The sequence below is a fragment of the Lygodium microphyllum genome, chromosome 17, assembly GCF_053477565.2.
Source record: "Lygodium microphyllum isolate KBCC chromosome 17, Lygodium_microphyllum_v1.1.10, whole genome shotgun sequence".
NCBI lineage: Eukaryota > Viridiplantae > Streptophyta > Polypodiopsida > Schizaeales > Lygodiaceae > Lygodium > Lygodium microphyllum.
The window spans coordinates 90,408,850-90,422,778 of record NC_141151.1 but is presented as its reverse complement, the minus strand read 5'-3'; positions in this window follow the sequence as shown (position 1 = coordinate 90,422,778).

Here is a 13,929-nt window from a genome sequence, read left to right as displayed (position 1 = left end):
TGCATCTTAGCCTCAATTAATGACTTAGGATCTCACATACTCACTTGGATTTGCATACTAATCACTAAGCTACTCACAAAGAGCTCACACAACATATCGCTTGGTAACATAGTTGAAAAATGATTTTTTATGCTGAGAAGTACTTAAAAATAGCCAAAAATTATGAATATTCGGGGAAAAATAGACTTCATTGAAGGCGGCGGTGGCAATCAGTACGATTTTAAGCGGCAATGCCCCAGAAATGCTTAAAAGACCCACTTGACGACAATTGGAGAATTTTCATAATTTTTTGGCATGTGAGACAAGACCCTAGGAGGTGCTCAGCAGTGGAAGACTTCAAGACGGACGCCCATGATTTTTCAGACCAAGAATCAGACACTGGACGAGGAAGAGGGAGTGCCCGGGAGGCTAAGCCCAAAATGCCAAAGGTGGAAATGGACTTTAGGAGAGCCCAAAGGGTGTAACCCTTTGGGGCTCCCTTTGGGAGCCCAAAAATTTGAAAAATGTGGGAGGGGGAGGGGGTTGCTTTTTTTTCGCTAATCAGGAAAGAGGGCGCCATCATCACGAATTGGTGAAGAGATGGAGGATGGGACCTGTGAACAACTCCCCCAACTGATTACATGCTTGATCTACATTCAATATTTGCTCTCCATTGCTCTAGACCGCTCCTCAATTGGATTCCTAGTTTTGGAGATCAAAAACCCGTATTTCTCTCTCCTCCCTCTCTCTTCTACATAGAGGCTATTCATGTGCTAGTAATCAAGAAGAAGAGGGGTTGAAGAATGCTTATTCTCCGGCTGTGATCGGATTGCTTCAAGATGAAGTGGAGGTTGAGGAAAGAGGTTCAGCACTGAAGAATGGTTGCTGGTCAGTCAGTGGGCTGCTCAGAATAACTATTTAACCACAACATGCAAGACACGCGGTATGCTCTAATTTTATGAAAAATTTTGCTTGTTTTTGTTGTTTCATGGTCCAAATGTTGTTCATATGCGATGAATTTTTGTTTGAACCTTGTTTGCATCATGGTTGAGGGCTAGAATTATAGAAATGCAGAACCCATAATGATTTAGAGTCGTTATTAATTCTTTAAAACCCGCAAAATGGCATTTTTAATGGAAATTAGTGGTTTTTTTCGATTTTGAGTTGGAGAAAAGAGATGGAAACGGAATAAAATCAGAGAAAATGTTAAGTTTCAGTCAAAATAATAAGCTAATACAAGTAAATCAGAAAATACCTATTTTCATGAATAACAAATAGAAAAAATAACAAAAAATAGAGAAAATTGGGATTTTCGCGCTCAAAAAATATGGAAAAATAAGATTTATGTGCGTGAATGTTTGGCAAGGTTAAAGAATAAGGTCAAACCTCAGTTTGGCCTTGTCCTTTGTGTTATAATACATGTTTATTGCTTTTTACATACAAAAATGATACAAAACAACCATTTACACCTATGTACCGCAGCAACACCTAAACGGTAAGGGGGGGAGGAAGTTTGTGCCACAATGTAATTGCTGAAAAGATACAAATTCTGATTTCCCTCTTTTTTTATAGCATTTAGGGATCGTTCTATAATTAAATATAGGTGACTAGTAGCATGAAAGTTCTGATGCTAGTCCCTAAAGCAGTGTAGCACGTAACGCTTAGTTAAAATTCATGAAAGGGCTGTTTTCCGCACCTCACATGGCTGGTTTTTTAAAATCATAAAATGGTTGTGCACAATTGCCATACACCTTGCATCAAGCATGCCATGTGGTATCTCTTGGAATGCATTGCAATTGATTGATAAACTTTGACCAATGCTAAGAGGACAGGAAACCTAAGTTGTAGGTTAGACGGGTGCTTCCGTTGCGGAAAGTTTTGTGAGGAAAATCAAAATCTCCTGGAACGCTAAATTATGAAAGAGTGGAGTTTGTGCGAATGTTATATGTGTTAGTAACGCACCTTGGGGCCAATCCTCGAGGTGTAAGAGAGTCACAATGGAGCCACACGGCAATCAACGACGAGAGGAGCTTCCCTATGTGTGTATTACGAGGCATTATGCCTATATGTTATGAGATCTCCCTCTGAGAAGAAGGGAAGGTGAACAGTGGACTACATATTGGATATAAATGCATAATCATCATAAGCATTTAGTACAAAGTGAGTTTTTAGACATTCCTCGCCCGCAAGGCCAAGTGGGGGGTTGTCTATCGTATGCATGAGGTCCGGCTATTGCTATAGCTAGTACCGGCCCATTTTAGGTCCCATCAGTGGTGCATTTGCCGCGAGCCGACAACAAGTGGTGGTTCTCGAATCTAGGGTTTTTAGGAACCAAATAGTTGGTTTATGTCCTCTCACAAGGACCGTCAAGCCGAGATACAATAAGCAGAACATGCTGCGAGGGCTAGATGGAGATTGGAGATTGTAAGATGTTATTCTCCTCAAAGGAGCAACCAATTACGATATATAAGTGGCAGTAGTTCTAGTAACGTAGGTGTTACGAGTAGCTCTTCGAGTGCGAGTGGAAGTCTTGGTACTTTCCTATTTCCAGTTAATCAACCCACAACAAGTGGGGGTGTAGTGTTTCCTACATAAACTCCTGTTGTCAATCTGGTTGTAGCCATGGAAAAACTTATCGCAATTCGAGCAGGTACACTAGATTTATCGGCATTAGGAGCACCGTTTCCCATTTTCCATGGATTAGCAGAAGAATATGGAGAACTCCATATTAAGGAGTTTCAAATGCTCATGTTCAATTATCGAATCCAAAACGAAATCAAACCAACTGCTAAAGATGCCAATGGTTCAGGCAACCCAAAGGCCTACCCAAAAATCTCAATTCTTGAATCGCGTGAAGGATAAGTGTAATTCTCAAGTTATCTTCATGGTCTTCTTTCAACTCCTTATTGTATTTACACCCTTATCTCATGCTCGGGGAAGTTACTATATGTATATCCTCTACATCACGTGCATTCAAGGCCTACTTATAAATATCCTTATATGTGAATTTTTCTTGACATGATGGAATCATGTCGTGTCATGAAAAGAGTGTGTTATGAAGCCTCAAGTGCCAAAGAAAACCATGCCAAGTGGCTAGAAACAAGGCTTCAACAAGGCAACAAATGGGTTCAAAGAGAGCTAAGATAGTAAGATGAACAATGTGTTCAGTGTGAATGCAATTCACAGTTTAAGAGAGAAAGAGAGAGCTAAGATAGTAAGATGAACAATGTGTTCAGTGTGAATGCAATTCATAGTTTAAGAGAGAAAGAGAGAGTGTGTATCTATGTGAATGAGTCTTACAGTTTAGGGTTATATAAAAGAGGGTTTCACTTTCTATCTTATTCATTGAGTTCTCACATTTTTGTGGTAAGAAAGATCGCTAGGTCTAAGCTAGTTGCAAATAAGCTTCCGCTTAGAGCCACATATTGTGTTCAACTCCTTGGAGCATCTACTAGCTTAGATGCACTGTTGGTAGTAAAGTCGATCCCAAAGAGGATAAAGGATTGCCAAGAAAGAAGGTAAAGGTTAAAAAATGTTAGAAGTCTGAAATAGAGACAGAGGGTTGGACTCAACAGTATAGAGCAATGAGCTCTCACACATTTTCTACTATTCTTCCATTCAACACATCACTAAAGAGAATAGTTACAACTTATGGTCTAGGACCATTCACACCAAACATCTAAGTCCTAACCACCAACTTATTTAATGTCCGCATCATGTAGTACAGCTGGATAACTCAAGTGTCGGGTATGGTCATACCAAAGATAGTAGATCAAGCTTGAAGTCTTAACACTCCCCCTCAAGCTCAAGATAGCACCTGCACACCAAGCAGCTATCTAAAAACACTGAACTTATCTTTATCCAAGGACTTGGTAAAGATATCCATAACCTGCTCATCATTCTTTACATGCATGAGATCAACTTGTCCTGCAAGAACCATCTCTCTGATGAAGTGGTAGTATACCTCTATGTTTCGTTCTGGCATGATATACTGGACTCATGACCAAGAGTACACTACTTAGATTATCACATAGTAACTTCACTGAAGCATCCACCTATATGTCCAAATCAGCCATAAGCTTGAGTAGCCATGAAATCTTGCATTCTCCCAATGCAGCACCCCTGTACTCTGCCTGAGTATTGGACAAAGCAACCGTAGGCTGCTTCTTGCTCCTCCAGCTAATCATGCCGCTACCAAATCCAAAAGCATATCCACTCATAGATCTACTGTCATATGAGCATCCTACCGAATCTGCATCCATGTATCCAATGAGTTTCAAGGGCTTATCTCTGACATAAAACAACACATACTCTATAGTGGACTTAACATATCTCATAACGTGTCTAACTGCATCCAAGTGCGGCTTTCTAGGCTTCTGCATAAACTGGCTTATGAGCCCTACAGCATAGCTCAAGTCAGGCCTAGTGATGGTCAAGTAAATCAGACTGCCAACCATCGTCTGTACATAGTCACATCCTCTACTTCAGCTCCAGTGCTCATGTCTAGCTTGACAATCTGATCAAGAGGTGTATCCAATGGTTTGCATTTAGCCATGCCATACTTCTTCAGCATTTCCATGGCATAGTGATACTGCATCAACCATAAACCATTTTCAGCCTTGATCACCTTAATATCCAAAAATTACTTCAATTCACCTAGATCTTTCATGTCAAATTCAGATTTCAGCATCTACATAACATGGTCTATCCCCAAATCATCATCATCTGTGATTATCAGGTCATCAACATAAATGACCAGCACTACCAAGCCTTTGTCTGTCTTTTTCGTAAACAGACTATGATCATCCCTACGAACAGCAAATCCCAATCTCTGCAAGTAGTGACTGATCCTAGCATGCCAAGCTCTCGGAGCCTACTTCAGCCCATACAATGCTTTTTTTAGCTTACATACATAATGCTGAAAATTAGGGTGAACATACCCTTCAAGCTGAACCATATAAACATCCTCTGCTAAGTCACCATTAAGAAATGCATTCTTAACGTCCATTTGCTACAATTTCCAGCCTTTAGCAGCAGCCAAAGCAATCACAGTGTGTATGGTTGCCATCTTGGCAACAAGGCTGAATGTTTCCTCATAATCAAGTCCATACTGTTGGGTGTACCCCTTTGTGACCAGCCTAGCTTTGTACCTTTTCACACTGCCATCTGACTTGCATTTGATTTTGTAGACCCATTTGTAGCCAATGGTCTTTTTCCCTTCAAGCAGTGGCACAAGATCCCATGTCTTATTTTTAGCCAAGGCATTCATTTCTTTGTCCATAGTTGCACACCAGTTCTCATCTTTCACTACTTCAGCATATGTACCTAGTTCTTTGATCTCCATCACTTTTGTCATGTAAGCATAATGCTTTGCAGAGTAGCCACTGTATGTCAACCTGCCAACAGGTTATCTGACCCTCTGTGAGTGTCTAGGCTGTGGTGCACTACTCGATTTCCCTCTCTCATGAGGCAGAATGTACCTGCTCTGCCTTGTGCCAAGCGTATAGACAGTCGTAATACCAAGTTTACTGTCTAAAGTGTCAGCAGACTCATATCTAGAAGTCATTCTACTAGGTGTCATCATACCACATGCATCCTCAGTAGCTTTCTCTTTCCCTTTGCTATCCAAGACATCATATCTCCTGCTCACTGACATACATGTGTCAGTGGGACGGTGAGCTCCTCAATCTCCCTGTCCATGGGGATACTGTCTGACTACTAGGTCCTATCATAGCAGTGCTCTGCTGCAAATCAATTGTATATACATGAGTGGAAGGCATATCCGATGGCACTGTAGCTGGTGATACATACCAAGAACCCATCTCATCAAAAATAACATTCCTGCTCACCAAAGTCTCCTTGATAGAGGGATAATAGCATTTGTATACCTTCTTCTCCTGCAAACATCCAATGAAAACACAATTATGCACTTTTGGATCCAGCTTCTTCCTTTTCTCATCTGGAATGTGTACATAAGCAAGACAGCCAAAGACTTTCATGTGACTTACATCCAGCTTATAGCCATACAGCCTCTCAAATGGTGTCATCTCATGAATACCTACAGTGGGAGTCCGATTCAAGATATACATGGTTGTCATAACAACCTCAGCCCAATAATAGAGCGGCATCTTCTTCTCATTCATCATGGCACGAGTAGCTTCCATCAAGACCCTATTCTTTCTTTCAGCTACCCCATTCTGCTGAGAAGTGTAGCTGCAGGTAAGCTGCCTATGTATGCCATTTTCAGCCAGAAAATTGTCAAACTCATTTGACACATACTCCCCACTGCTATCTGATCTCAAGCAAGAGATATAGCAATCAAATTCCTTTTCAACCTGCTTTTTAAACTGCTGAAAAACAGCAAATAACTCATCCTTTGTCTTCAGAATGTAAACCCAAGTATAGCGACTGTAATCATCAATGAATGTCACATAATACTTCGAGCCTCCCATAGATGCATTATGGGCTGGCCCCCAAACATCAGAGTTCACTAACTGCAATGGACATGTACTCTGCCTTACATGCCTAACAAATGGCAACCTTGACTGCTTACCAAATTGGCAAGCATCGCATACATGACCAATATCTGAATATTGGAACTTGGGTAAACCTATAACAAGCTGTTTTTTTTGCATAATTTGCAGCCTTTTCAAATTCACATGCCCCACTCTCTGGTGCCAAATTTCCAAATCTCTGATAGTGCTAGAACCATGGGCAAACATATTGAATTTAGCTCTGGCAATGTAGCATCAAGAGTAAACATTCTACCATTCCTGTGATTGTGAGCTATCAACTTGCATCCATTGCCAAACTCTTCAATAAAGCAGCCATGCTTATTGAATCTAACCTGCAAGTTCTACTCCGTCATGACAGACAGACAGTAAGTTCTTCATAATCGAAGGAACATGCACTACATCATGCAAATTTTTATTTCTACCATCATGAACCACAAGAGGCACTTTGCCTTTATGTTCAATGCTATGCTGCATGTCATCACCTGTACAGACATAGCCATGTTTTTCAGCCACCATATCAATGAACCAATCACCGTGAGGGGTCATGTGTTTCGATGCCCTTGAATCAATATACCAAATTGCATCATCAGTGGATTTTTCAGCAGCCCTATCTTTTACATACTGCATGGCAAACAATCTATCTCCTGAAGTATCATTTGCATGACTAGACGTAGCAAAATGTCCATGTTGTTTGCCCTTCTGATTGCCCTGCTTCTTCCAGCAGTCCTTGGCAATATGACCATACTTCCCATAGTAATGACAATCCTTATCCTTATTTGGATTGCCAAATGGATGTTGTTGTTGCCAGGAGCCTCTACCTCTAGGGCTAGATCTCCCCGTGCCTCTAAAGTTTCCACCACCTCTTGTATTCGATACCTGCTTATTGTTATTGGCATAGGATGCATTCTACTGGCCTCCTTTGCCATATCCATAGCCTCTACCTCGGCTGCCACGACTGCACTAATTCGAATAAAAAAATGCATCCCTATTTTTAGAACTGCTTGACCCTGTAGCCAAGCTAAGTTTAACCTCCTCATGTATAAGCAATGCAACCAGCTCATTAAAATCAGGCATTTCAGCCCTCACAAACATAGAAGTGTCAAAAGACTTATACTCAGGCCCCAAGCCATTCAAAGTCATAGCAACCATGTCTTCATCTTCAACTTGTGAACAAATAGATGCCAGCTGATCCGCAATGGTCTTAACCTCCGTGACATAATCATGTATAGATTTGCTCTTTCTCTCCATGTTGTTGAACTTCTGCTTCAACTGTATCTTCCTGGCACTTGTGGTTGTGCCATAGTACTTCACCAGAATGTCCCATGCATTCTTAGGAGAGATGCAGTTCATTATCTGCATTACCATGGCATCTGAGATACATAAAGAGAGCGAGTGCAAGACTTCACAAGCTCTTTCTGTCCAAGCTTGGTGTAATCGTCTCTGATCTCAGCCGTAGGTTGATCTGGGAGCTCAAGTTCAGCTTCCGCTCCAATCACCAACTCCTAGTACCCTTTCCCTATTAAGAAGTTCTCCATGTGAAACTTCCATATGGCATAATTGTTACTGTCAAGCTTTTTCCCCACTATCTGGGTTATGTTGTCAGTCATGTCTGCATTAGCCATATTATACCAAACAATATTTAGTCACTACTTGACTTCCTGCAAGCCAACAAGTATGATTGACCAAGTTCAATCCTCAACTGTTTATGACAATTTTTTGCAATTAATTGTAGTAAAAAACCAGGGTATTTCAGCCCAATGATAGCTCAAAACAATCCACAAACAAGTGGTCTAACCCGTAGGTATAATAGTCAGTACATAGACTTTGCAGGTATTGTAACTCTGTGTCATGCAAGCTTACTGCAGTGAAGAGAATACACAATATGAAACCTACAATTTTTCAGTAACCAGTAGTGATTTTACTATCAAAAACCACTTTAAATCATGTCATACATGCTCCAAACTTTCCCAAACATTTGCTAGTATATGTAGGAAACTAGACATAGTCATATGGGCACAAAAGGGTGCATATCCAGCAAGTACAAGTGACATAAATCTGCTCACAGATTGTATACAGCTAATAAACTATCAAACCAAGATGTATTTCAGCCCAAGAGATCCTCAAGACACTTCATACATATGCCACTGTGTGTAGGGATCAATACATAACCATACGAGCATTCCCTAACTCTCTGTCCGTCAAGAAGTAATATCAAAAAGTACATGGACTGTTTATGACCAGCCAATACACTGTCAAAGCATTTGTTTTTTGATTCAGATTTTAGTTTTTGAGCCTTCAATGCTCATCTCAATGCTCATAGCATCCAGCAATCATATCACGTACCATACAACTCCCTGTAGGTAACAAAAGGCATGTATTTCTTCAAGTCAATGAGTATATGTTGTAGATAGTGAATGACAGTTTTCAGCCAAGTAAATACTCCCAAATTTGAGTATTTTTGTAAAAAACCTTCAGTTTTCAAGCATAATATCCAATACATATGTTTAATAGCATGTATGTGCTCCAATAGGTCCTTTTGAGCATGCCAAGGAGCTCAAAGCTCTTGCCAATGTGTTGCATATGCTATGTATACTCTGTATACAGTAGTTCAGGCTTCTGTTCTAGGTTTGTAACTAGTTTGTAGAACTCCTAGATGAGCTCATGCTCATGTACCAGCATGCTAGGGTAATAAAGTGCCTTCCAAAGAGTGCAACCAAGTTGTAGATGACTTAAGTACTGATCATTGCCTTCACAAGAAGCCATGGGGATTCATTATGTCAGTTGGTGCAATCATGCAAACTGCCCAGGAGTATATAGCAATAGCATTTGATCTTCATATTGATTAATGCCCTCTCAAATGTGATCAATGGCACCTCCAAATGCTCCAGACAAGAGCTAGACAATCCTCAACCAATACTTGAGCAAAATGGAGACTTGATAAACCAATGCATACCTTCAAAAAGACAAGCAGGCAGCCCTTCTTCTCTTTTCAACCTTGGCAAGTCACTCTTCAGATCTTCTTCCCACACTCACTCCACAGAGCCCAGTCATGGGTGCTATGATACCATGTTAGAAGTCTGAAACAGAGACAGAGAGGGTTGAACTCAACAGTATAGAGCAATGAGCTCTCATAAATTTTCTACTATTCTTCCATTCCACACATCACTAAAGAGAATAGTTACAACTTAAGGTCTAGGACCATTCACACCAAACAGCTAAGTCCTAACCACCAACTTATTTAATGTCCGCATCATGTACTACAGCTGGACAACTCAAGTGCCGGGTATGGTCATACCAAAGATAGTAGATCGAGCTTGAAGTCTTAACAAAAAAGAGGCACCAAAGCCGATTGAAAGACCAAAGGAGAGAATGGTTTGGCACAAGAAGAGAACTTTGGCTAATTATCACAACTTTGATCTAGCAAGTTCCTTTGTGAAGTCAAACCAGATGTGAATCCCCTGCAATTGATTAAACTTTCTCCAAGGAGTATGCAAGGAATTGAAGAAAATCCTGCATATAGGGTATATAGTAGAACCTTTGGGCATAGCTAGAGTAGGGAAAGATTGGTTCGATCATGATGAAAAGCATTTCCCTAGGGTTCCAGCATATGTGGATGGAATATTAGTGGAGCACGCTATCGTGGACACTAGATCCTCCTTAAATATCATAAGTTTAGACTTGATAGAGAGGTTAGGTCTAGAGATCCAAAAATATGGCTCCACACTTCTTAGGATGGCTGATGATAGTCTAAGACAACCAGAAGGTTGCATTACTAAGGTCCACATTACAGTTGCGAGCGTGGAATGCTATCTGGACTTTAGGGTGCTAAGGTTTGCAAGACGTCCTAACTATCGAGTTTTGCTGGGCAGGCCATGGGTTCTACAGACAGACTGTCAAGCCGATATATCCGCTGGTCGAGTGATTCTAGGTCGAGGTGCCCATCGTGTAATAGTGGATGCTTACCCTGAGTCTCCTCAGAGTGAGAGAGCTCCACTATCCTCCACTAAACTAGAAAGAGTGGATGATCCATCTGGTAGTGAGACGTCATCGAGTGATGGATCTAAGGAAGGGTCCACTACAGAGGATATTTATTAGATAACCTTGAATGAGCTGATAGAGCCTCATGATTGAATAAGAGACGCGGATGTTATTGAGCTAGATCTTGGTATGCTAAATGATTCGGGGACAATTAAATTAGGGTCCATGCTCAGTTCAAAAGAAAGAGAGGATTATGTGTCCTTGATTAAAGAGTTTCGCGATATCTTTGCTTGGAGCTATGACGAACTTTGGGGTATTTCTCCCGATCTAGCTGTGCATACTATTCCTATAAAGGAAGGTACCCTTCGTGTACATCAGAGAGTAAGGCATATGCCTTTCGAATTAAGGGACGGGTTGTACGAGCAACTACAAAAGTTGCAAAAAGTGGGTTTGATCTTCCCTGTTTAGCATATAGAATGGTACTCACCAGTAGTGAGATCAGGAAGAAGAAGAATAATCAAATCCGTCTTTGTGTAGATTTTAGAGAGTTGAATAAGCAGACTGTTAAATATTACTACCCGTTGCCGTTTATTGACCAAATTTTGGATCAACTAGCGGATAGGGAAATCTATTCGTTTATGGACTTCTTTGCAAGGTATAACCAAATGGCGATTGTTGAGCAAGACAAGCTAAAAATGACGTTTATTACAGTCTTCGGTACCTTTGCATACCATGTGATGGCATTTGGGTTGTGTAATGCACCTTGAAAATAGAAGATCTTCTTCCGATTTCTCCACGGCAATGTTGAATCCTCCCGGTGTTGTAGCAAAAATAATTGCAAAGGAATCGTGGCAAAGAACAGCCGACAAGACCTTTGGTGACATCTTCCCAGAGGAGTTGAAAGTATTCATTGACGATTTGGGGGCAGCCACCATAAGGGATAGAGAGTTGATCATTTTGCGCAAGTGTTTTGAGCACTGCATACAATTTTGCATAGCTTTTAACCCACAGAAGTGTGTCTTTGGAGTCCCTTATGGGCTCTTGTTAGGCCATGTGGTTATTTCCGTAGGGATTGCGACTGATCCTGAAAAGATCAAGGTCATAGTCGCCATGAGTCTGATACGTACTCGAAAGAAAGTGCATAGCTTTCTGTCATCAGTAGGGCATTATCGTAGGTTTATCAATGCCTTGGTAGAAACAATGTTGCCGCTGATGAACCTATTGTCCTTTAACTGTCAGTTTACATGGAGTGATGCTTGCAAAGTATCTTTTGATGATGTGAAGTAGGAGCTTGCCAAAACACTATTTTAAATGCACCAAAAAGGGACTAAAATTTCTATATATTTTCTGCAACAACCATGCATAGTATCAGCTCTTGTTTGGCCCAAATTTGGGAGGAAAAGTAGTACCATCCGATAGATTTTGCTAGTCGAAAGTTGGGTATATCGAAAATTAACTACACATATATGGAGAAGTTGTGCCTTGTGATGGTATTTGCGACCAAAAAGTTCAGGCACTACATTCTTTATGAGAGGGTGGTTTTTTATACGAAGGCGGAAGGGCTTCGATTATTGTTGAATAAGTTACAGTCGCCTGACCATTTAGCAAAGTGGTTAATCACTTTGTAGGAATTTGATTATGAGATTAAGAGCAAGCCGCCGAAGCTTCAGGGCATTGTAGAGTGTCTTGTGGATTTCGGAGAGCTAAAAGAGGTCGTGGTTGAAGAGAGTGGCATGGAGACTTTGTTCAAGATTGATACGGCGTCTATTCCCTCCTAGTATGCTGCTATAATACACTATCTTTCTACGGGAGAGACTAGAGCTACTTTATCAAAATCGGAGAAGAGGAAGATTAAACAATAGGCATTGAAATTTTCCTTGATCGCAGGCACATTATATCGGCAAGGTGTTGATGATATCTATCGCCGATGTGTGATGCATGAGGAGGTTCCCTTTATTTTGGAAGAATACCATGACTCCGCTTGTGGAGGGCACTTTGCTGGGTGGTTAACGGCACAGAAGGCTTTAAGAGCTCGATATTGGTGGTTGTCCATCTTCCAAGATTCATTTGAATACGTTAAGAGATGTGATACATATCAAAGACATGACAACAGAGAGAATATAAACCGTCCACTCATGCCTATCATGGCTATCCTTCCATTTGAGAAGTGGGGTATTGACTTTGTGGGTCCGATTACCCCGTTGTCTACTACTCAAAAGAGGTACATTATAGTAGCAACTGATTATTTCACAAAATGGTCAGAAGCACAGACGATGAGGCAAGACAATGCAAGAGAGACTGCTAGTTTCCTACTTGAGCAAATTATCTGCCATTTTGGTCCGCCAAAGAAAATAGTATCGGACCATGGAACTCAGTTTTTAAATAAAGTGATTAAAAGTCTAACTGAAGCTTGGAAAATCAAGCATAACAAGAAGACCCCATATAATCCGCAAGCAAATGGACAAGTCGAAAGTACCAATAAGCAGCTTGTGGGTATCCTATCCAAGATAGTCCCTGCGGGATTGGGATCCAAAATTATATGTGGAAGTTTGGGCGTATAATAGATGTTTAAATGAGCCACTGGCCACACCCCATTCAAATTAGTTTACGAGGGAGAAGTGTGTATTGCCCTTAGAAATTGAGTTGCTGACCAATAGATTCGCAATCAATCATTCTCTGGGGGATGAAGATGGCCTATTTGAGCGGTTTACGACTATAGCCCACTTAGATGAGCTCAAATTGCAGAGTTTGTTGCACCTGTAGGTAGCTAAACGTCCGATGAAATGGTTGCATGATCTAAAAGTGAAGAAATATACTTTTAAAAAGGGGCAGTTAGTTCTATATTACGATGCGCGTAGGGAGCTATTTCCAGAAAAGCTGGAACCTCGATGGGATGGCCCTTACAAGATAGTTCGGATATGTAAAAATAAGTCCACATTTCTATTAGCTGATCTACAAGGAATCAAATTTGAGAATAAGGTTAGTCTTAATAAGATTAAACCTTATTATTTCTAAGTATGCTAACGCAAAAAAATGCATTCCAAGTCCATGCTCGGACTAATTGGAGACCTATAGCAGAGCTTAAGTTGGTTGATGGGGTGGTTAATCCCTTATTTGGAGCACCCATATCTCGAGCAAAGATATCATCAGGGGAGGCTTATCTATCGGAGCAAGGGATTTAACGTGATTGAGCAAGAAGACGGTACCTTCGTGTGGGAATTTAAAGTTTTCTGCCATCACTGCTTACAAATCTTGACAAGCATCCTTGTTGAGTTTAATGAATAAGGTGCGATGGAGCTGTCAGTTCATCCTTTAAATATGTTGAACTTTGACTATCATAATTACGACTAGAGGAGTTCTTGAGGGCTCACTGTGTAAACCCATTATGGACGTATAAATTATATTTTGATGGAGCGTCGGAGTAGTTATCTGAGATCCCCGACATAGAGTTACAATG